The following is a 22,180-nucleotide window of genomic DNA, read 5'->3' as shown; positions in this document are numbered from 1 at the left end:
CCTCTCGGGATTCCTCTCCCGTCGATACCGGGGCCAAAAACCTTGTGTGGAGTCAGGGCCGGAACCGAGGATTCCTCTCAGGGGCTGACATGGATCTTTGGGTACTTCTGGAGTCTCCCCAGGGGAGTCAGGCCTCGTCTCGAGTGGGGGCATGCGCGTGCGCTTTCCTTCCAGGCTTTAGCAGCAATGTCACGCTTCCCGTCGCTTGGATCAAAGGATCTGTGGTTTTCCCTCGAGGCTTTCCCTCGAGGCTTTCCCACAGGGCTGTCCCACGTGCCACCGTGGTGTGAGTCGATCCTCGGCGTGAAAGATGAGCCAGTGCAGGGCAAAGAGGTTCCTCTGGAATGGACTGAGACATCTGGGGGACTCTTGGAATGGTGGTACGACCATGGAGTTCCTCTCGCCTTTCCTGTTGAGAGTGCCTCCTCTTGAGATGCGACGGGAACGCCGGGAATTCTTTCCCGTTGAAAGCAGGGAAAGGATCCCTCATCTCGAGCTACGAGGGGGAAACGGGGCTCCTCTGGATGTGGGCGGGACCATCGTGCTTCCTCTCGAGTGGAGACGGGTATGGCGGTGAACTTCTTGAGTTGCAGCAAGGGTGTGAAAGACCCTTTCGAAGTTCCAGAGGTTAGGTGTCATTAGACTCCAGACGCCTCATCGGAAATAGGCCTCATCTCGCCTGGAAGGGAGAACTTCCTGGATTTTCTCGAGTTGCGGCAGGTGTTCTCGAGTTTCGACGGGGACCTCAGGAACCCGCCCTGGTGGCCTCAGGAGAGGCCAGTCCCCATGCGAGTTGCTAGGGGGCCTCTCGGGATTCCTCTCCCGTCGATACCGGGGCCAAAAAGCTTGTGTGGAGTCAGGGCCGGAACCGAGGATTCCTCTCAGGGGCTGACATGGATCTTTGGGTACTTCTGGAGTCTCCCCAGTGGAGTCAGGCCTCGTCTCGAGTGGGGGCATGCACGTGCGCTTTCCTTTCAGGCTGTAGCAGCAATGTCACGCTTCCCGTCACGTGGATCAAAGGATATGTGGTTTTCCCTCGAGGCTTTCCCTCGAGGCTTTCCCACAGGGCTGTCCCACGTGCCACCGTGGTGTGAGTCGATCCTCGGCGTGAAAGATGAGCCAGTGCAGGGCAAAGAGGTTCCTCTGGAATGGACTGAGACATCTGGGGGACTCTTGGAATGGTGGTACGACCATGGAGTTCCTCTCGCCTTTCCTGTTGAGAGTGCCTCCTCTTGAGATGCGACGGGAACGCCGGGAATTCTTTCCCGTTGAAAGCAGGGAAAGGATCCCTCATCTCGAGCTACGAGGGGGAAACGGGGCTCCTCTGGATGTGGGCGGGACCATCGTGCTTCCTCTCGAGTGGAGACGGGTATGGCGGTGAACTTCTTGAGTTGCAGCAAGGGTGTGAAAGACCCTTTCGAAGTTCCAGAGGTTAGGTGTCATTAGACTCCAGACGCCTCATCGGAAATAGGCCTCATCTCGCCTGGAAGGGAGAACTTCCTGGATTTTCTCGAGTTGCGGCAGGTGTTCTCGAGTTTCGACGGGGACCTCAGGAATCCGCCCTGGTGGCCTCAGGAGAGGCCAGTCCCCATGCGAGTTGCTAGGGGGCCTCTCGGGATTCCTCTCCCGTCGATACCGGGGCCAAAAAGCTTGTGTGGAGTCAGGGCCGGAACCGAGGATTCCTCTCAGGGGCTGACATGGATCTTTGGGTACTTCTGGAGTCTCCCCAGTGGAGTCAGGCCTCGTCTCGAGTGGGGGCATGCACGTGCGCTTTCCTTTCAGGCTGTAGCAGCAATGTCACGCTTCCCGTCACGTGGATCAAAGGATATGTGGTTTTCCCTCGAGGCTTTCCCTCGAGGCTTTCCCACAGGGCTGTCCCACGTGCCACCGTGGTGTGAGTCGATCCTCGGCGTGAAAGATGAGCCAGTGCAGGGCAAAGAGGTTCCTCTGGAATGGACTGAGACATCTGGGGGACTCTTGGAATGGTGGTACGACCATGGAGTTCCTCTCGCCTTTCCTGTTGAGAGTGCCTCCTCTTGAGATGCGACGGGAACGCCGGGAATTCTTTCCCGTTGAAAGCAGGGAAAGGATCCCTCATCTCGAGCTACGAGGGGGAAACGGGGCTCCTCTGGATGTGGGCGGGACCATCGTGCTTCCTCTCGAGTGGAGACGGGTATGGCGGTGAACTTCTTGAGTTGCAGCAAGGGTGTGAAAGACCCTTTCGAAGTTCCAGAGGTTAGGTGTCATTAGACTCCAGACGCCTCATCGGAAATAGGCCTCATCTCGCCTGGAAGGGAGAACTTCCTGGATTTTCTCGAGTTGCGGCAGGTGTTCTCGAGTTTCGACGGGGACCTCAGGAACCCGCCCTGGTGGCCTCAGGAGAGGCCAGTCCCCATGCGAGTTGCTAGGGGGCCTCTCGGGATTCCTCTCCCGTCGATACCGGGGCCAAAAAGCTTGTGTGGAGTCAGGGCCGGAACCGAGGATTCCTCTCAGGGGCTGACATGGATCTTTGGGTACTTCTGGAGTCTCCCCAGTGGAGTCAGGCCTCGTCTCGAGTGGGGGCATGCACGTGCGCTTTCCTTTCAGGCTGTAGCAGCAATGTCACGCTTCCCGTCACGTGGATCAAAGGATATGTGGTTTTCCCTCGAGGCTTTCCCTCGAGGCTTTCCCACAGGGCTGTCCCACGTGCCACCGTGGTGTGAGTTGATCCTCGGCGTGAAAGATGAGCCAGTGCAGGGCAAAGAGGTTCCTCTGGAATGGACTGAGACATCTGGGGGACTCTTGGAATGGTGGTACGACCATGGAGTTCCTCTCGCCTTTCCTGTTGAGAGTGCCTCCTCTTGAGATGCGACGGGAACGCCGGGAATTCTTTCCCGTTGAAAGCAGGGAAAGGATCCCTCATCTCGAGCTACGAGGGGGAAACGGGGCTCCTCTGGATGTGGGCGGGACCATCGTGCTTCCTCTCTAGTGGAGACGGGTATGGCGGTGAACTTCTTGAGTTGCAGCAAGGTTGTGAAAGACCCTTTCGAAGTTCCAGAGGTTAGGTGTCATTAGTCTCCAGAGGCCTCATCGGAAATAGGCCTCATCTCGCCTGGAAGGGAGAACTTCCTGGATTTTCTCGAGTTGCGGAAGGTGTTCTCGAGTTACGACGGGGACCTCAGGGACCCGCCCTGGTGGCCTCAGGAAAGGCCAGTCCCTAGGCGAGTTGCTAGGGGGCCTCTCGGGATTCCTCTCCCGTTGATACCGGGGCCAAAAACCTTGTGTGGAGTCAGGGCCGGAACCGAGGATTCCTCTCAGGGGCTGACATGGATCTTTGGGTACTTCTGGAGTCTCCCCAGGGGAATCAGGCCTCGTCTCGAGTGGGGGCATGCACGTGCGCTTTCCTTCCAGGCTGTAGCAGCATTGTCACGCTTCCCGTCGCGTGGATCAAAGGATCTGTGGTTTTCCCTCGAGGCTTTCCCTCGAGGCTTTCCCACAGGGCTGTCCCACGTGCCACCGTGGTGTGAGTCGATCCTCGGCGTGAAAGATGAGCCAGTGCAGGGCAAAGAGGTTCCTCTGGAATGGACTGAGACATCTGGGGGACTCTTGGAATGGTGGTACGACCATGGAGTTCCTCTCGCCTTTCCTGTTGAGAGTGCCTCCTCTTGAGATGGGACGGGAACGCCGGGAATTCTTTCCCGTTTAAAGCAGGGAAAGGATCCCTCATCTCGAGCACCGAGGGGAAAACGGGGCTCCTCTGGATGTGGGCGGGACCATCGTGCTTCCTCTCGAGTGGAGACCGGAATGGCGGAGAACTTCTTGAGTTGCAGCAAGGGTGTGAAAGACCCTTTCAAAGTTCCAGAGGTTAGGTGTCATTAGTCTCCAGACGCCTCATCGGAAATAGGCCTCATCTCGCCTGGAAGGGAGAACTTCCTGGATTTTCTCGAGTTGCGGCAGGTGTTCTTAAGTTACGACGGGGAACTCAGGGACCCGCCCTGGTGGCCTCAGGAGAGGCCAGTCCCCATGCGAGTTGCTAGGGGGCCTCTCGGGATTCCTCTCCCGTCGATACCGGGGCCAAAAACCTTGAGTGGAGTCAGGGCCGGAACCGAGGATTCCTCTCAGGGGCTGACATGGATCTTTGGGTACTTCTGGAGTCTCCCCAGGGGAGTCAGGCCTCGTCTCGAGTGGGGGCATGCACGTGCGCTTTCCTTCCAGGCTGTAGCAGCAATGTCACGCTTCCCGTCACGTGGATCAAAGGATCTGTGGTTTTCACTCGAGGCTTTCCCTCGAGGCTTTCCCACAGGGCTGTCCCACGTGCCACCGTGGTGTGAGTCGATCCTCGGCGTGAAAGATGAGCCAGTGCAGGGCAAAGAGTTTCCTCTGGAATGGACTGAGACATCTGGGGGACTCTTGGAATGGTGGTACGACCATGGAGTTCCTCTCGCCTTTCCTGTTGAGAGTGCCTCCTCTTGTTATGCGACGGGAACGCCGGGAATTCTTTCCCGTTGAAAGCAGGGAAAGGATCCCTCATCTCGAGCTACGAGGGGGAAACGGGGCTCCTCTGGATGTGGGCGGGACCATCGTGCTTCCTCTCGAGTGGAGACGGGTATGGCGGTGAACTTCTTGAGTTGCAGCAAGGGTGTGAAAGACCCTTTCGAAGTTCCAGAGGTTAGGTGTCATTAGACTCCAGACGCCTCATCGGAAATAGGCCTCATCTCGCCTGGAAGGGAGAACTTCCTGGATTTTCTCGAGTTGCGGCAGGTGTTCTCGATTTACGACGGGGACCTCAGGGACCCGCCCTGGTGGCCTCAGGAGAGGCCAGTCCCCATGCGAGTTGCTAGGGGGCCTCTCGGGATTCCTCTCCCGTCGATACCGGGGCCAAAAACCTTGTGTGGAGTCAGGGCCGGAACCGAGGATTCCTCTCAGGGGCTGACATGGATCTTTGGGTACTTCTGGAGTCTCCCCAGGGGAGTCAGGCCTCGTCTCGAGTGGGGGCATGCACGTGCACTTTCCTTCCAGGCTGTAGCAGCAATGTCACGCTTCCCGTCGCGTGGATCAAAGGATCTGTGGTTTTCCCTCGAGGCTTTCCCTCGAGGCTTTCCCACAGGGCTGTCCCACGTGCCACCGTGGTGTGAGTCGATCCTCGGCGTGAAAGATGAGCCAGTGCAGGGCAAAGAGTTTCCTCTGGAATGGACTGAGACATCTGGGGGACTCTTGGAATGGTGGTACGACCATGGAGTTCCTCTCGCCTTTCCTGTTGAGAGTGCCTCCTCTTGTTATGCGACGGGAACGCCGGGAATTCTTTCCCGTTGAAAGCAGGGAAAGGATCCCTCATCTCGAGCTACGAGGGGGAAACGGGGCTCCTCTGGATGTGGGCGGGACCATCGTGCTTCCTCTCGAGTGGAGACGGGTATGGCGGTGAACTTCTTGAGTTGCAGCAAGGGTGTGAAAGACCCTTTCGAAGTTCCAGAGGTTAGGTGTCATTAGTCTCCAGACGCCTCATCGGAAATAGGCCTCATCTCGCCTGGAAGGGAGAACTTCCTGGATTTTCTCGAGTTGCGGCAGGTGTTCTCGAGTTACGACGGGGACCTCAGGGACCCGCCCTGGTGGCCTCAGGAGAGGCCAGTCCCCATGCGAGTTGCTAGGGGGCCTCTCGGGATTCCTCTCCCGTCGATACCGGGGCCAAAAACCTTGTGTGGAGTCAGGGCCGGAACCGAGGATTCCTCTCAGGGGCTGACATGGATCTTTGGGTACTTCTGGAGTCTCCCCAGGGGAGTCAGGCCTCGTCTCGAGTGGGGGCATGCACGTGCACTTTCCTTCCAGGCTGTAGCAGCAATGTCACGCTTCCCGTCGCGTGGATCAAAGGATCTGTGGTTTTCCCTCGAGGCTTTCCCACAGGGCTGACCCACGTGCCACCGTGGTGTGAGTCGATCCTCGGCGTGAAAGATGAGCCAGTGCAGGGCAAAGAGGTTCCTCTGGAATGGACTGAGACATCTGGGGGACTCTTGGAATGGTGGTACGACCATGGAGTTCCTCTCGCCTTTCCTGTTGAGAGTGCCTCCTCTTGAGATGCGACGGGAACGCCGGGAATTCTTTCCCGTGGAAAGCAGGGAAAGGATCCCTCATCTCGAGCTACGAGGGGGAAACGGGGCTCCTCTGGATGTGGGCGGGACCATCGTGCTTCCTCTCTAGTGGAGACGGGTATGGCGGTGAACTTCTTGAGTTGCAGCAAGGGTGTGAAAGACCCTTTCGAAGTTCCAGAGGTTAGGTGTCATTAGTCTCCAGAGGCCTCATCGGAAATAGGCCTCATCTCGCCTGGAAGGGAGAACTTCCTGGATTTTCTCGAGTTGCGGCAGGTGTTCTCGAGTTACGACGGGGACCTCAGGGACCCGCCCTGGTGGCCTCAGGAGAGGCCAGTCCCTAGCCGAGTTGCTAGGGGGCCTCTCGGGATTCCTCTCCCGTTGATACCGGGGCCAAAAACCTTGTGTGGAGTCAGGGCCGGAACCGAGGATTCCTCTCAGGGGCTGACATGGATCTTTGGGTACTTCTGGAGTCTCCCCAGGGGAGTCAGGCCTCGTCTCGAGTGGGGGCATGCACGTGCGCTTTCCTTCCAGGCTGTAGCAGCAATGTCACGCTTCCCGTCGCGTGGATCAAAGGATCTGTGGTTTTCCCTCGAGGCTTTCCCTCGAGGCTTTCCCACAGGGCTGTCCCACGTGCCACCGTGGTGTGAGTCAATCCTGGGCGTGAAAGATGAGCCAGTGCAGGGCAAAGAGGTTCCTCTGGAATGGCCTGAGACATCTGGGGGACTCTTGGAATGGTGGTACGACCATGGAGTTCCTCTCGCCTTTCCTGTTGAGAGTGCCTCCTCTTGAGATGCGACGGGAATGCCGGGAATTCTTTCCCGTTGAAAGCAGGGAAAGGATCCCTCATCTCGAGCTACGAGGGGGAAACGGGGCTCCTCTGGATGTGGGCGGTACCATCGTGCTTCCTCTCTAGTGGAGACGGGTATGGTGGTGAACTTCTTGAGTTGCAGCAACGCTGTGAAAGACCCTTTCGAAGTTCCAGAGGTAAGGTGTCATTAGTCTCCAGACGCCTCATCGGAAATAGGCCTCATTTCGCCTGGAAGGGAGAACTTCCTGGATTTTCTCGAGTTGCGGCAGGTGTTCTCGAGTTACGACGGGGACCTCAGGGACCCGCCCTGGTGGCCTCAGGAGAGGCCAGTCCCTATGCGAGTTGCTAGGGGGCCTCTCGGGATTCCTCTCCCGTCGATACCGGGGCCAAAAAGCTTGTGTGGAGTCAGGGCCGGAACCGAGGATTCCTCTCAGGGGCTGACATGGATCTTTGGGTACTTCTGGAGTCTCCCCAGGGGAGTCAGGCCTCGTCTCGAGTGGGGGCATGCACGTGCACTTTCCTTCCAGGCTGTAGCAGCAATGTCACGCTTCCCGTCGCGTGGATCAAATGATGTGTGGTTTTCCCTCGAGGCTTTCCCACAGGGCTGTCCCACGTGCCACCGTGGTGTGAGTCGATCCTCGGCCTGAAAGATGAGCCAGTGCAGGGCAAAGAGGTTCCTCTGGAATGGACTGAGACATCTGGGGGACTCTTGGAATGGTGGTACGACCATGGAGTTCCTCTCGCCTTTCCTGTTGAGAGTGCCTCCTCTTGAGATGCGACGGGAACGCCGGGAATTTTTTGCCGTTGAAAGCAGGGAAAGGATCCCTTATCTCGAGCTACGAGGGGGAAACGGGGCTCCTCTGGATGTGGGCGGGACCATCGTGCTTTCTCTCGAGTGGAGACGGGTATGGCGGTGAACTTCTTGAGTTTCAGCAAGGGTGTGAAAGACCCTTTCGAAGTTCCAGAGGTTAGGTGTCATTAGTCTCCAGACGCCTCATCGGAAATAGGCCTCATCTCGCCTGGAAGGGAGAACTTCCTTGATTTTCTCGAGTTGCGGCAGGTGTTCTCGAGTTACGACGGGGACCTCAGGGACCCGCCCTGTTGGCCTCAGGAGAGGCCAGTCCCTATGCGTGTTGCTAGGGGGCCCCTCGGGATTCCTCTCCCGTCGATACCGGGGCCATAAACCTTGTGTGGAGTCAGGGCCGGAACCGAGGATTCCTCTCAGGGACTGATATGGATCTTTGGGTACCTCTGGAGACTCGCCAGGGGAGACAGGCCTCGTCTCGTGTGGGGGCATGCACGTGCACTTTCCTTCCAGGCTGTAGCAGCAATGTCACGCTTCCCGTCGCGTGGATCAAAGGATCTGCGGTTTTCCCTCGAGGCTTTCCCTCGAGGCTTTCCCACAGGGCTGTCCCACGTGACACCGTGGTGTGAGTCGATTCTCGGCGTGAAAAATGAGCCAGTGCAGGGCAAAGAGGTTCCTCTGGAATGGACTGAGACATCTGGGGGACTCTTGGAATGGTGGTACGACCATGGAGTTCCTCTCGCCTTTCCTGTTGAGAGTGCCTCCTCTTGAGATGCGACGGGAACGCCGGGAATTCTTTCCCGTTGAAAGCAGGGAAAGGATCCCTCATCTCGAGCTACGAGGGGGAAACGGGGCTCCTCTGGATGTGGGCGGGACCATCGTGCTTCCTCTTGAGTGGACACGGGTATGGCGGTGAACTTCTTGAGTTGCAGCAAGGGTGTGAAAGACCCTTTCGAAGTTCCAGAGGTTAGGTGTCATTAGTCTCCAGACGCCTCATCGGAAATAGGCCTCATCTCGCCTGGAAGGGAGAACTTCCTGAATTTTCTCGATTTGGGGCAGGTGTTCTCGAGTTACGACGGGGACCTCAGGGACCCGCCCTGGTGGCCTCAGGAGAGGCCAGTCCCCATGCGAGTTGTTAGGGGGCCTCTCGGGATTCCTCTCCCGTCGATACCGGGGCCAAAAACCTTGTGTGGAGTCAGGGCCGGAACCGAGGATTCCTCTCAGGGGCTGACATGGATCTTTGGGTACTTCTGGAGTCTCCCCAGGGGAGTCAGGCCTCGTCTCGAGTGGGGGCATGCGCGTGCGCTTTCCTTCCAGGCTTTAGCAGCAATGTCACGCTTCCCGTCGCTTGGATCAAAGGATCTGTGGTTTTCTCTCGAGGCTTTCCCTCGAGGCTTTCCCACAGGGCTGTCCCACGTGCCACCGTGGTGTGAGTCGATCCTCGGCGTGAAAGATGAGCCAGTGCAGGGCAAAGAGGTTCCTCTGGAATGGACTGAGACATCTGGGGGACTCTTGGAATGGTGGTACGACCATGGAGTTCCTCTCGCCTTTCCTGTTGAGAGTGCCTCCTCTTGAGATGCGACGGGAACGCCGGGAATTCTTTCCCGTTGAAAGCAGGGAAAGGATCCCTCATCTCGAGCTACGAGGGGGAAACGGGGCTCCTCTGGATGTGGGCGGGACCATCGTGCTTCCTCTCGAGTGGAGACGGGTATGGCGGTGAACTTCTTGAGTTGCAGCAAGGGTGTGAAAGACCCTTTCGAAGTTCCAGAGGTTAGGTGTCATTAGACTCCAGACGCCTCATCGGAAATAGGCCTCATCTCGCCTGGAAGGGAGAACTTCCTGGATTTTCTCGAGTTGCGGCAGGTGTTCTCGAGTTTCGACGGGGACCTCAGGAACCCGCCCTGGTGGCCTCAGGAGAGGCCAGTCCCCATGCGAGTTGCTAGGGGGCCTCTCGGGATTCCTCTCCCGTCGATACCGGGGCCAAAAAGCTTGTGTGGAGTCAGGGCCGGAACCGAGGATTCCTCTCAGGGGCTGACATGGATCTTTGGGTACTTCTGGAGTCTCCCCAGTGGAGTCAGGCCTCGTCTCGAGTGGGGGCATGCACGTGCGCTTTCCTTTCAGGCTGTAGCAGCAATGTCACGCTTCCCGTCACGTGGATCAAAGGATATGTGGTTTTCCCTCGAGGCTTTCCCTCGAGGCTTTCCCACAGGGCTGTCCCACGTGCCACCGTGGTGTGAGTCGATCCTCGGCGTGAAAGATGAGCCAGTGCAGGGCAAAGAGGTTCCTCTGGAATGGACTGAGACATCTGGGGGACTCTTGGAATGGTGGTACGACCATGGAGTTCCTCTCGCCTTTCCTGTTGAGAGTGCCTCCTCTTGAGATGCGACGGGAACGCCGGGAATTCTTTCCCGTTGAAAGCAGGGAAAGGATCCCTCATCTCGAGCTACGAGGGGGAAACGGGGCTCCTCTGGATGTGGGCGGGACCATCGTGCTTCCTCTCGAGTGGAGACGGGTATGGCGGTGAACTTCTTGAGTTGCAGCAAGGGTGTGAAAGACCCTTTCAAAGTTCCAGAGGTTAGGTGTCATTAGACTCCAGACGCCTCATCGGAAATAGGCCTCATCTCGCCTGGAAGGGAGAACTTCCTGGATTTTCTCGAGTTGCGGCAGGTGTTCTCGAGTTTCGACGGGGACCTCAGGAACCCGCCCTGGTGGCCTCAGGAGAGGCCAGTCCCCATGCGAGTTGCTAGGGGGCCTCTCGGGATTCCTCTCCCGACGATACCGGGGCCAAAAAGCTTGTGTGGAGTCAGGGCCGGAACCGAGGATTCCTCTCAGGGGCTGACATGGATCTTTGGGTACTTCTGGAGTCTCCCCAGTGGAGTCAGGCCTCGTCTCGAGTGGGGGCATGCACGTGCGCTTTCCTTTCAGGCTGTAGCAGCAATGTCACGCTTCCCGTCACGTGGATCAAAGGATATGTGGTTTTCCCTCGAGGCTTTCCCTCGAGGCTTTCCCACAGGGCTGTCCCACGTGCCACCGTGGTGTGAGTTGATCCTCGGCGTGAAAGATGAGCCAGTGCAGGGCAAAGAGGTTCCTCTGGAATGGACTGAGACATCTGGGGGACTCTTGGAATGGTGGTACGACCATGGAGTTCCTCTCGCCTTTCCTGTTGAGAGTGCCTCCTCTTGAGATGAGACGGGAACGCCGGGAATTCTTTCCCGTTGAAAGCAGGGAAAGGATCCCTCATCTCGAGCTACGAGGGGGAAACGGGGCTCCTCTGGATGTGGGCGGGACCATCGTGCTTCCTCTCTAGTGGAGACGGGTATGGCGGTGAACTTCTTGAGTTGCAGCAAGGGTGTGAAAGACCCTTTCGAAGTTCCAGAGGTTAGGTGTCATTAGTCTCCAGAGGCCTCATCGGAAATAGGCCTCATCTCGCCTGGAAGGGAGAACTTCCTGGATTTTCTCGAGTTGCGGAAGGTGTTCTCGAGTTACGACGGGGACCTCAGGGACCCGCCCTGGTGGCCTCAGGAAAGGCCAGTCCCTAGGCGAGTTGCTAGGGGGCCTCTCGGGATTCCTCTCCCGTTGATACCGGGGCCAAAAACCTTGTGTGGAGTCAGGGCCGGAACCGAGGATTCCTCTCAGGGGCTGACATGGATCTTTGGGTACTTCTGGAGTCTCCCCAGGGGAATCAGGCCTCGTCTCGAGTGGGGGCATGCACGTGCGCTTTCCTTCCAGGCTGTAGCAGCATTGTCACGCTTCCCGTCGCGTGGATCAAAGGATCTGTGGTTTTCCCTCGAGGCTTTCCCTCGAGGCTTTCCCACAGGGCTGTCCCACGTGCCACCGTGGTGTGAGTCGATCCTCGGCGTGAAAGATGAGCCAGTGCAGGGCAAAGAGGTTCCTCTGGAATGGACTGAGACATCTGGGGGACTCTTGGAATGGTGGTACGACCATGGAGTTCCTCTCGCCTTTCCTGTTGAGAGTGCCTCCTCTTGAGATGGGACGGGAACGCCGGGAATTCTTTCCCGTTGAAAGCAGGGAAAGGATCCCTCATCTCGAGCTACGAGGGGGAAACGGGGCTCCTCTGGATGTGGGCGGGACCATCGTGCTTCCTCTCGAGTGGAGACGGGTATGGTGGTGAACTTCTTGAGTTGCAGCAAGGCTGTGAAAGACCCTTTCGAAGTTCCAGAGGTAAGGTGTCATTAGTCTCCAGACGCCTCATCGGAAATAGGCCTCATTTCGCCTGGAAGGGAGAACTTCCTGGATTTTCTCGAGTTGCGGCAGGTGTTCTCGAGTTACGACGGGGACCTCAGGGACCCGCCCTGGTGGCCTCAGGAGAGGCCAGTCCCTATGCGAGTTGCTAGGGGGCCTCTCGGGATTCCTCTCCCGTTGATACCGGGGCCAAAAACCTTGTGTGGAGTCAGGGCCGGAACCGAGGATTCCTCTCAGGGGCTGACATGGATCTTTGGGTACTTCTGGAGTCTCCCCAGGGGAGTCAGGCCTCGTCTCGAGTGGGGGCATGCACGTGCACTTTCCTTCCAGGCTGTAGCAGCAATGTCACGCTTCCCGTCGCGTGGATCAAATGATGTGTGGTTTTCCCTCGAGGCTTTCCCACAGGGCTGTCCCACGTGCCACCGTGGTGTGAGTCGATCCTCGGCGTGAAAGATGAGCCAGTGCAGGGCAAAGAGGTTCCTCTGGAATGGACTGAGACATCTGGGGGACTCTTGGAATGGTGGTACGACCATGGAGTTCCTCTCGCCTTTCCTGTTGAGAGTGCCTCCTCTTGAGATGCGACGGGAACGCCGGGAATTCTTTCCCGTTGAAAGCAGGGAAAGGATCCCTCATCTCGAGCTCCGAGGGGGAAACGGGGCTCCTCTGGATGTGGGCGGGACCATCGTGCTTCCTCTCGAGTGGAGACGGGTATGGCGGTGAACTTCTTGAGTTGCAGCAAGGGTGTGAAAGACCCTTTCGAAGTTCCAGAGGTTAGGTGTCATTAGTCTCCAGACGCCTCATCGGAAATAGGCCTCATCTCGCCTGGAAGGGAGAACTTCCTGGATTTTCTCGATTTGGGGCAGGTGTTCTCGAGTTACGACGGGGACCTCAGGGACCCGCCCTGGTGGCCTCAGGAGAGGCCAGTCCCCATGCGAGTTGTTAGGGGGCCTCTCGGGATTCCTCTCCCGTCGATACCGGGGCCAAAAACCTTGTGTGGAGTCAGGGCCGGAACCGAGGATTCCTCTCAGGGGCTGACATGGATCTTTGGGTACTTCTGGAGTCTCCCCAGGGGAGTCAGGCCTCGTCTCGAGTGGGGGCATGCGCGTGCGCTTTCCTTCCAGGCTTTAGCAGCAATGTCACGCTTCCCGTCGCTTGGATCAAAGGATCTGTGGTTTTCCCACGAGGCTTTCGCTCGAGGCTTTCCCACAGGGCTGTCCCACGTGCCACCGTGGTGTGAGTCGATCCTCGGCGTGAAAGATGAGCCAGTGCAGGGCAAAGAGGTTCCTCTGGAATGGACTGAGACATCTGGGGGACTCTTGGAATGGTGGTACGACCATGGAGTTCCTCTCGCCTTTCCTGTTGAGAGTGCCTCCTCTTGAGATGCGACGGGAACGCCGGGAATTCTTTCCCGTTGAAAGCAGGGAAAGGATCCCTCATCTCGAGCTACGAGGGGGAAACGGGGCTCCTCTGGATGTGGGCGGGACCATCGTGCTTCCTCTCGAGTGGAGACGGGTATGGCGGTGAACTTCTTGAGTTGCAGCAAGGGTGTGAAAGACCCTTTCGAAGTTCCAGAGGTTAGGTGTCATTAGACTCCAGACGCCTCATCGGAAATAGGCCTCATCTCGCCTGGAAGGGAGAACTTCCTGGATTTTCTCGAGTTGCGGCAGGTGTTCTCGAGTTTCGACGGGGAACTCAGGAACCCGCCCTGGTGGCCTCAGGAGAGGCCAGTCCCCATGCGAGTTGCTAGGGGGCCTCTCGGGATTCCTCTCCCGTCGATACCGGGGCCAAAAAGCTTGTGTGGAGTCAGGGCCGGAACCGAGGATTCCTCTCAGGGGCTGACATGGATCTTTGGGTACTTCTGGAGTCTCCCCAGTGGAGTCAGGCCTCGTCTCGAGTGGGGGCATGCACGTGCGCTTTCCTTTCAGGCTGTAGCAGCAATGTCACGCTTCCCGTCACGTGGATCAAAGGATATGTGGTTTTCCCTCGAGGCTTTCCCTCGAGGCTTTCCCACAGGGCTGTCCCACGTGCCACCGTGGTGTGAGTTGATCCTCGGCGTGAAAGATGAGCCAGTGCAGGGCAAAGAGGTTCCTCTGGAATGGACTGAGCCATCTGGGGGACTCTTGGAATGGTGGTACGACCATGGAGTTCCTCTCGCCTTTCCTGTTGAGAGTGCCTCCTCTTGAGATGCGACGGGAACGCCGGGAATTCTTTCCCGTTGAAAGCAGGGAAAGGATCCCTCATCTCGAGCTACGAGGGGGAAACGGGGCTCCTCTGGATGTGGGCGGGACCATCGTGCTTCCTCTCTAGTGGAGACGGGTATGGCGGTGAACTTCTTGAGTTGCAGCAAGGGTGTGAAAGACCCTTTCGAAGTTCCAGAGGTTAGGTGTCATTAGTCTCCAGAGGCCTCATCGGAAATAGGCCTCATCTCGCCTGGAAGGGAGAACTTACTGGATTTTCTCGAGTTGCGGCAGGTGTTCTCGAGTTACGACGGGGACCTCAGGGACCCGCCCTGGTGGCCTCAGGAAAGGCCAGTCCCTAGGCGAGTTGCTAGGGGGCCTCTCGGGACTCCTCTCCCGTTGATACCGGGGCCAAAAACCTTGTGTGGAGTCAGGGCCGGAACCGAGGATTCCTCTCAGGGGCTGACATGGATCTTTGGGTACTTCTGGAGTCTCCCCAGGGGAGTCAGGCCTCGTCTCGAGTGGGGGCATGCACGTGCGCTTTCCTTCCAGGCTGTAGCAGCAATGTCACGCTTCCCGTCGCGTGGATCAAAGGATCTGTGGTTTTCCCTCGAGGCTTTCCCTCGAGGCTTTCCCACAGGGCTGTCCCACGTGCCACCGTGGTGTGAGTCGATCCTCGGCGTGAAAGATGAGCCAGTGCAGGGCAAAGAGTTTCCTCTGGAATGGACTGAGACATCTGGGGGACTCTTGGAATGGTGGTACGACCATGGAGTTCCTCTCGCCTTTCCTGTTGAGAGTGCCTCCTCTTGAGATGCGACGGGAACACCGGGAATTCTTTCCCGTTGAAAGCAGGGAAAGGATCCCTCATCTCGAGCTACGAGGGGGAAACGGGGCTCCTCTGGATGTGGGCGGGACCATCGTGCTTCCTCTCTAGTGGAGACGGGTATGGTGGTGAACTTCTTGAGTTGCAGCAAGGCTGTGAAAGACCCTTTCGAAGTTCCAGAGGTTAGGTGTCATTAGTCTCCAGACGCCTCATCGGAAATAGGCCTCATCTCGCCTGGAAGGGAGAACTTCCTGGATTTTCTCGAGTTGCGGCAGGTGTTCTCGAGTTACGACGGGGACCTCAGGGACCCGCCCTGGTGGCCTCAGGAGAAGCCAGTCCCTATGCGAGTTGCTAGGGGGCCTCTCGGGATTCCTCTCCCGTCGATACCGGGGCCAAAAACCTTGTGTGGAGTCAGGGCCGGAACCGAGGATTGCTCTCAGGGGCTGACATGGATCTTTGGGTACTTCTGGAGTCTCCCCAGGGGAGTCAGGCCTCGTCTCGAGTGGGGGCATGCACGTGCACTTTCCTTCCAGGCTGTAGCAGCAATGTCACGCTTCCCGTCGCGTGGATCAAATGATGTGTGGTTTTCCCTCGAGGCTTTCCCACAGGGCTGTCCCACGTGCCACCGTGGTGTGAGTCGATCCTCGGCGTGAAAGATGAGCCAGTGCAGGGCAAAGAGCTTCCTCTGAAATGGACTGAGACATCTGGGGGACTCTTGGAATGGTGGTACGACCATGGAGTTCCTCTCGCCTTTCCTGTTGAGAGTGCCTCCTCTTGAGATGCGACGGGAACGCTGGGAATTCTTTCCCGTTGAAAGCAGGGAAAGGATCCCTCATCTCGAGCTACAAGGGGGAAACGGGGCTACTCTGGATGTGGTCGGGACCATCGTGCTTCCTCTCGAGTGGAGACGGGTATGGTGGTGAACTTCTTGAGTTGCAGCAAGGGTGTGAAAGACCCTTTCGAAGTTCCAGAGGTTAGGTGTCATTAGTCTCCAGACGCCTCATCGGAAATAAGCCTCATCTCGCCTGGAAGGGAGAACTTCCTGGATTTTCTCGAGTTGTGGCAGGTGTTCTCGAGTAACGACGGGGACCTCAGGGACCGGCCCTGGTGGCCTCAGGAGAGGCCAGTCCCCATGCGAGTTGCTAGGGGGCCTCTCGTGATTCCTCTCCCGTCGATACCGGGGCCAAAAAGCTTGTGTGGAGTCAGGGCCGGAACCGAGGATTCCTCTCAGGGGCTGACATGGATCTTTGGGTACTTCTGGAGTCTCCCCAGTGGAGTCAGGCCTCGTCTCGAATGGAGGCATGCACGTGCGCTTTCCTTTCAGGCTGTAGCAGCAATGTCACGCTTCCCGTCACGTGGATCAAAGGATCTGTGGTTTTCCCTCGAGGCTTTCCCTCGAGGCTTTCCCACAGGGCTGTCCCACGTGCCACCGTGGTGTGAGTCGATCCTCGGCGTGAAAGATGAGCCAGTGCAGGGCAAAGAGGTTCCTCTGGAATGGACTGAGACATCTGGGGGACTCTTGGAATGGTGGTACGACCATGGAGTTCCTCTCGCCTTTCCTGTTGAGAGTGCCTCCTCTTGAGATGCGACGGGAACGCCGGGAATTCTTTCCCGTTGAAAGCAGGGAAAGGATCCCTCATCTCGAGCTACGAGGGGGAAACGGGGCTCCTCTGGATGTGGGCGGGACCATCGTGCTTCCTCTCTAGTGGAGACGGGTATGGCGGTGAACTTCTAGAGTTGCAGCAAGGGTGTGAAAGACCCTTTCGAAGTTCCAGAGGTTAGGTGTCATTAGTCTCCAGAGGCCTCATCGGAAATAGGCCTCATCTCGCCTGGAAGGGAGAACTTCCTGGATTTTCTCGAGTTGCGGCCGGTGTTCTCGAGTTACGACGGGGACCTCAGGGACCCGCCCTGGTGGCCTCAGGAAAGGCCAGTCCCTAGGCGAGTTGCTAGGGGGCCTCTCGGGATTCCTCTCCCGTTGATACCGGGGCCAAAAACCTTGTGTGGAGTCAGGGCCGGAACCGAGGATTCCTCTCAGGGGCTGACATGGAACTTTGGGTACTTCTGGAGTCTCCCCAGGGGAGTCAGGCCTCGTCTCGAGTGGGGGCATGCACGTGCGCTTTCCTTCCAGGCTGTAGCAGCAATGTCACGCTTCCCGTCGCGTGGATCAAAGGATCTGTGGTTTTCCCTCGAGGCTTTCCCTCGAGGCTTTCCCACAGGGCTGTCCCACGTGCCACCGTGGTGTGAGTCGATCCTCGGCGTGAAAGATGAGCCAGTGCAGGGCAAAGAGGTTCCTCTGGAATGGACTGAGACATCTGGGGGACTCTTGGAATGGTGGTACGACCATGGAGTTCCTCTCGCCTTTCCTGTTGAGAGTGCCTCCTCTTGAGATGCGACGGGAACGCCGGGAATTCTTTCCCGTTGAAACCAGGGAAAGGATCCCTCATCTCGAGCTACGAGGGGGAAACGGGGCTCCTCTGGATGTGGGCGGGACCATCGTGCTTCCTCTCGAGTGGAGACGGGTATGGCGGTGAACTTCTTGAGTTGCAGCAAGGGTGTGAAAGACCCTTTCGAAGTTCCAGAGGTTTGGTGTCAATAGTCTCCAGAGGCCTCATCGGAAATAGGCCTCATCTCGCCTGGAAGGGAGAACTTCCTGGATTTTCTCGAGTTGCGGCAGGTGTTCTCGAGTTACGACGGGGACCTCAGGGACCCGCCCTGGTGGCCTCAGGAGAGGCCAGTCCCCATGCGAGTTGCTAGGGGGTCTCTCGGGATTCCTCTCCCGTCGATACCGGGGCCAAAAAGCTTGTGTGGAGTCAGGGCCGGAACCGAGGATTCTTCTCAGGGGCTGACATGTATCTTTGGGTACTTCTGGAGTCTCCCCAGGGGAGTCAGGCCTCGTCTCGAGTGGGGAATGCATGTGCGCTTTCCTTCCAGGCTGTAGCAGCAATGTCACGCTTCCCGTCGCGTGGATTAAAGGATCTGTGGTTTTCCCTCGAGGCTTTCCCACAGGGCTGTCCCACGTGCCACCGTGTTGTGAGTCGATCCTCGGAGTGAAAGATGAGCCAGTGCAGGGCAAAGAGATTCCTCTGAAATGGACTGAGACATCTGGGGGACTCTTGGAATGGTGGTCCGACCATGGAGTTCCTCTCGCCTTTCCTGTTGAGAGTGCCTCCTCTTGAGATGCGACGGGAACGCCGGGAATTCTTTCCCGATGAAAGCAGGGAAAGGATCCCTCATCTGAAGCTACGAGGGGGAAACGGGGCTCCTCTCGATGAGGGCGGGACCATCGTGCTTCCTCTCGAGTGGAGGCGGGTATGGCGGTGAACTTCTTGAGTTGCAGCAAGGGTGTGAAAGACCCTTTCGAAGTTCCAGAGGTTTGGTGTCATTAGTCTCCAGAGGCCTCATCGGAAATAGGCCTCATTTCGCCTGGAAGGGAGAACTTCCTGGATTTTCTCGAGTTGCGGCAGGTGTTCTCAAATTACGACGGGGACCTCAGGGACCCGCCCTGATGGCCTCCGGAGAGGCCAGTCCCCATGCGAGTTGCTAGGGGGCCTCTCGGGATTCCTCTCCCGTCGATACTGGGGCCAAAAACCTTGTGTGGAGTCAGGGCCGGAACCGAGGATTCCTCTCAGGGGCTGACATGGATCTTTGGGTACTTCTGGAGTCTCCCCAGTGGAGTCAGGCCTCGTCTCGAGTGGGGGCATGCACGTGCGCTTTCCTTTCAGGCTGTAGCAGCAATGTCACGCTTCCCGTCACGTGGATCAAAGGATCTGTGGTTTTCCCTCGAGGCTTTCCCTCGAGGCTTTCCCACAGGGCTGTCCCACGTGCCACCGTGGTGTGATTCGATCCTCGGCGTGAAAGATGAGCCAATGGAGGGCAAAGAGGTTCCTCTGGAATGGACTGAGACATCTGGGGGACTCGTGGAATGGTGGTACGACCATGGAGTTCCTCTCGCCTTTCCTGTTGAGAGTGCCTCCTCTTGAGATGCGACGGGAACGCCGGGAATTCTTTCCCGTTGAAAGCAGGGAAAGGATCCCTCATCTCGAGCTCCGAGGGGGAAACGGGGCTCCTCTGGATGTGGGCGGGACCATCGTGCTTCCTCTCTAGTGGAGACGGGTATGGCGGTGAACTTCTTGAGTTGCAGCAAGGGTGTGAAATACCCTTTCGAAGTTCCAGAGGTTAGGTGTCATTAGTCTCCAGACGCCTCATCGGAAATAGGCCTCATCTCGCCTGGAAGGGAGAACTTCCTGGATTTTCTCGAGTTGCGGCAGGTGTTCTCGAGTTACGACGGGGACCTCAGGGACCCGCCCTGGTGGCCTCAGGAGAGGCCAGTTCCTAGGCGTGTTGCTAGGGGGCCTCTCGGGATTCCTCTCCCGTTGATACCGGGGCGAAAAACCTTGTGTGGAGTCAGGGCCGGAACCGAGGATTCCTCTCAGGGGCTGACATGGATCTTTGGGTACTTCTGGAGTCTCCCCAGGGGAGTCAGGCCTCGTCTCGAGTGGGGGCATGCACGTGCGCTTTCCTTCCAGGCTGTAGCAGCAATGTCACGCTTCCCGTCGCGTGGATCAAAGGATCTGTGGTTTTCCCTCGAGGCTTTCCCTCGAGGCTTTCCCACAGGGCTGTCCCACGTGCCACCGTGGTGTGAGTCGATCCTCGGCGTGAAAGATGAGCCAGTGCAGGGCAAAGAGGTTCCTCTGGAATGGACTGAGACATCTGGGGGACTCTTGGAATGGTGGTACGACCATGGAGTTCCTCTCGCCTTTCCTGTTGAGAGTGCCTCCTCTTGAGATGCGACGGGAACGCCGGGAATTTTTTCCCGTTGAAAGCAGGGAAAGGATCCCTCATCTCGAGCTACGAGGGGGAAACGGGGCTCCTCTGGATGTGGGCGGGACCATCGTGCTTTATCTCGAGTGGAGACGGGTATGGCGGTGAACTTCTTGAGTTGCAACAAGGGTGTGAAAGACCCTTTCGAAGTTCCAGAGGTTAGGTGTCATTAGTCTCCAGACGCCTCATCGGAAATAGGCCTCATCTCGCCTGGAAGGGAGAACTTCCTGGATTTTCTCGAGTTGCGGCAGGTGTTCTCGAATTACGACGGGGACCTCAGGGACCCGCCCTGGTGGCCTCCGGAGAGGCCAGTCCCCATGTGAGTTGCTAGGGGGCCTCTCGGGATTCCTCTCCCGTCGATACCGGGGCCAAAAACCTTGTGTGGAGTCAGGGCCGGAACCGAGGATTCCTCTCAGGGGCTGACATGGATCTTTGGGTACTTCTGGAGTCTCCCCAGTGGAGTCAGGCCTCGTCTCGAGTGGGGGCATGCACGTGCGCTTTCCTTTCAGGCTGTAGCAGCAATGTCACGCTTCCCGTCACGTGGATCAAAGGATCTGTGGTTTTCCCTCGAGGCTTTCCCTCGAGGCTTTCCCACAGGGCTGTCCCACGTGCCACCGTGGTGTGAGTCGATCCTCGGCGTGAAAGATGAGCCAATGCAGGGCAAAGAGGTTCCTCTGGAATGGACTGAGACATCTGGGGGACTCTTGGAATGGTGGTACGACCATGGAGTTCCTCTCGCCTTTCCTGTTGAGAGTGCCTCCTCTTGAGATGCGACGGGAACGCCGGGAATTCTTTCCGGTTGAAAGCAGGGAAAGGATCCCTCATTTCGAGCTACGAGGGGGAAACGGGGCTCCTCTGGATGTGGGCGGGACCATCGTGCTTCCTCTCGAGTGGAGACGGGTATGGCGGTGAACTTCTTGAGTTGCAGCAAGGGTGTGAAAGACCATTTCGAAGTTCCAGAGGTTAGGTGTCATTAGTCTCCAGACGCCTCATCGGAAATAGGCCTCATCTCGCCTGGAAGGGAGAACTTCCTGGATTTTCTCGAGTTGCGGCAGGTGTTCTCGAGTTACGACGGGGACCTCAGGGACCCGCCCTGGTGGCCTCAGGAGAGGCCAGTCCCTAGGCGTGTTGCTAGGGGGCCTCTCGGGATTCCTCTCCCGTTGATACCGGGGCGAAAAACCTTGTGCGGAGTCAGGGCCGGAACCGAGGATTCCTCTCAGGGGCTGACATGGATCTTTGGGTACTTCTGGAGTCTCCCCAGGGGAGTCAGGCCTCGTCTCGAGTGGGGGCATGCACGTGCGCTTTCCTTCCAGGCTGTAGCAGCAATGTCACGCTTCCCGTCGCGTGGATCAAAGGATCTGTGGTTTTCCCTCGAGGCTTTCCCTCGAGGCTTTCCCACAGGGCTGTCCCACGTGCCACCGTGGTGTGAGTCGATCCTCGGCGTGAAAGATGAGCCAGTGCAGGGCAAAGAGTTTCCTCTGGAATGGACTGAGACATCTGGGGGACTCTTGGAATGGTGGTACGACCATGGAGTTCCTCTCGCCTTTCCTGTTGAGAGTGCCTCCTCTTGAGATGCGACGGGAACGCCGGGAATTCTTTCCCGTTGAAAGCAGGGAAAGGATCCCTCATCTCGAGCTACGAGGGGGAAACGGGGCTCCTCTGGATGTGGGCGGGACCATCGTGCTTCCTCTCGAGTGGAGACGGGTATGGCGTTGAACTTCTTGAGTTGCAGCAAGGGTGTGAAAGACCCTTTCGAAGTTCCAGAGGTTAGGTGTCATTAGTCTCCAGACGCCTCATCGGAAATAGGCCTCATCTCGCCTGGAAGGGAGAACTTCCTGGATTTTCTCGAGTTGCGGCAGGTGTTCTCGAGTTACGACGGGGACCTCAGGGACCCGCCCTGGTGGCCTCAGGAGAGGCCAGTCCCCATGCGAGTTGTTAGGGGGCCTCTCGGGATTCCTCTCCCGTCGATACTGGGGCCAAAAACCTTGTGTGGAGTCAGGGCCGGAACCGAGGATTCCTCTCAGGGGCTGACATGGATCTTTGGGTACTTCTGGAGTCTCCCCAGGGGAGTCAGGCCTCGTCTCGAGTGGGGGCATGCGCGTGCGCTTTCCTTCCAGGCTTTAGCAGCAATGTCACGCTTCCCGTCCCTTGGATCAAAGGATCTGTGGTTTTCCCTCGAGGCTTTCCCTCGAGGCTTTCCCACAGGGCTGTCCCACGTGCCACCGTGGTGTGAGTCGATCCTCGGCGTGAAAGATGAGCCAGTGCAGGGCAAAGAGGTTCCTCTGGAATGGACTGAGACATCTGGGGGACTCTTGGAATGGTGGTACGACCATGGAGTTCCTCTCGCCTTTCCTGTTGAGAGTGCCTCCTCTTGAGATGCGACGGGAACGCCGGGAATTCTTTCCCGTTGAAACCAGGGAAAGGATCCCTCATCTCGAGCTACGAGGGGGAAACGGGGCTCCTCTGGATGTGGGCGGGACC

The sequence above is a fragment of the Capricornis sumatraensis genome, chromosome 22 (assembly GCF_032405125.1).
Source record: "Capricornis sumatraensis isolate serow.1 chromosome 22, serow.2, whole genome shotgun sequence".
NCBI lineage: Eukaryota > Metazoa > Chordata > Mammalia > Artiodactyla > Bovidae > Capricornis > Capricornis sumatraensis.
The sequence above is the reverse complement of the archived record's forward strand: the minus strand, read 5'-3'. Positions refer to the sequence as shown.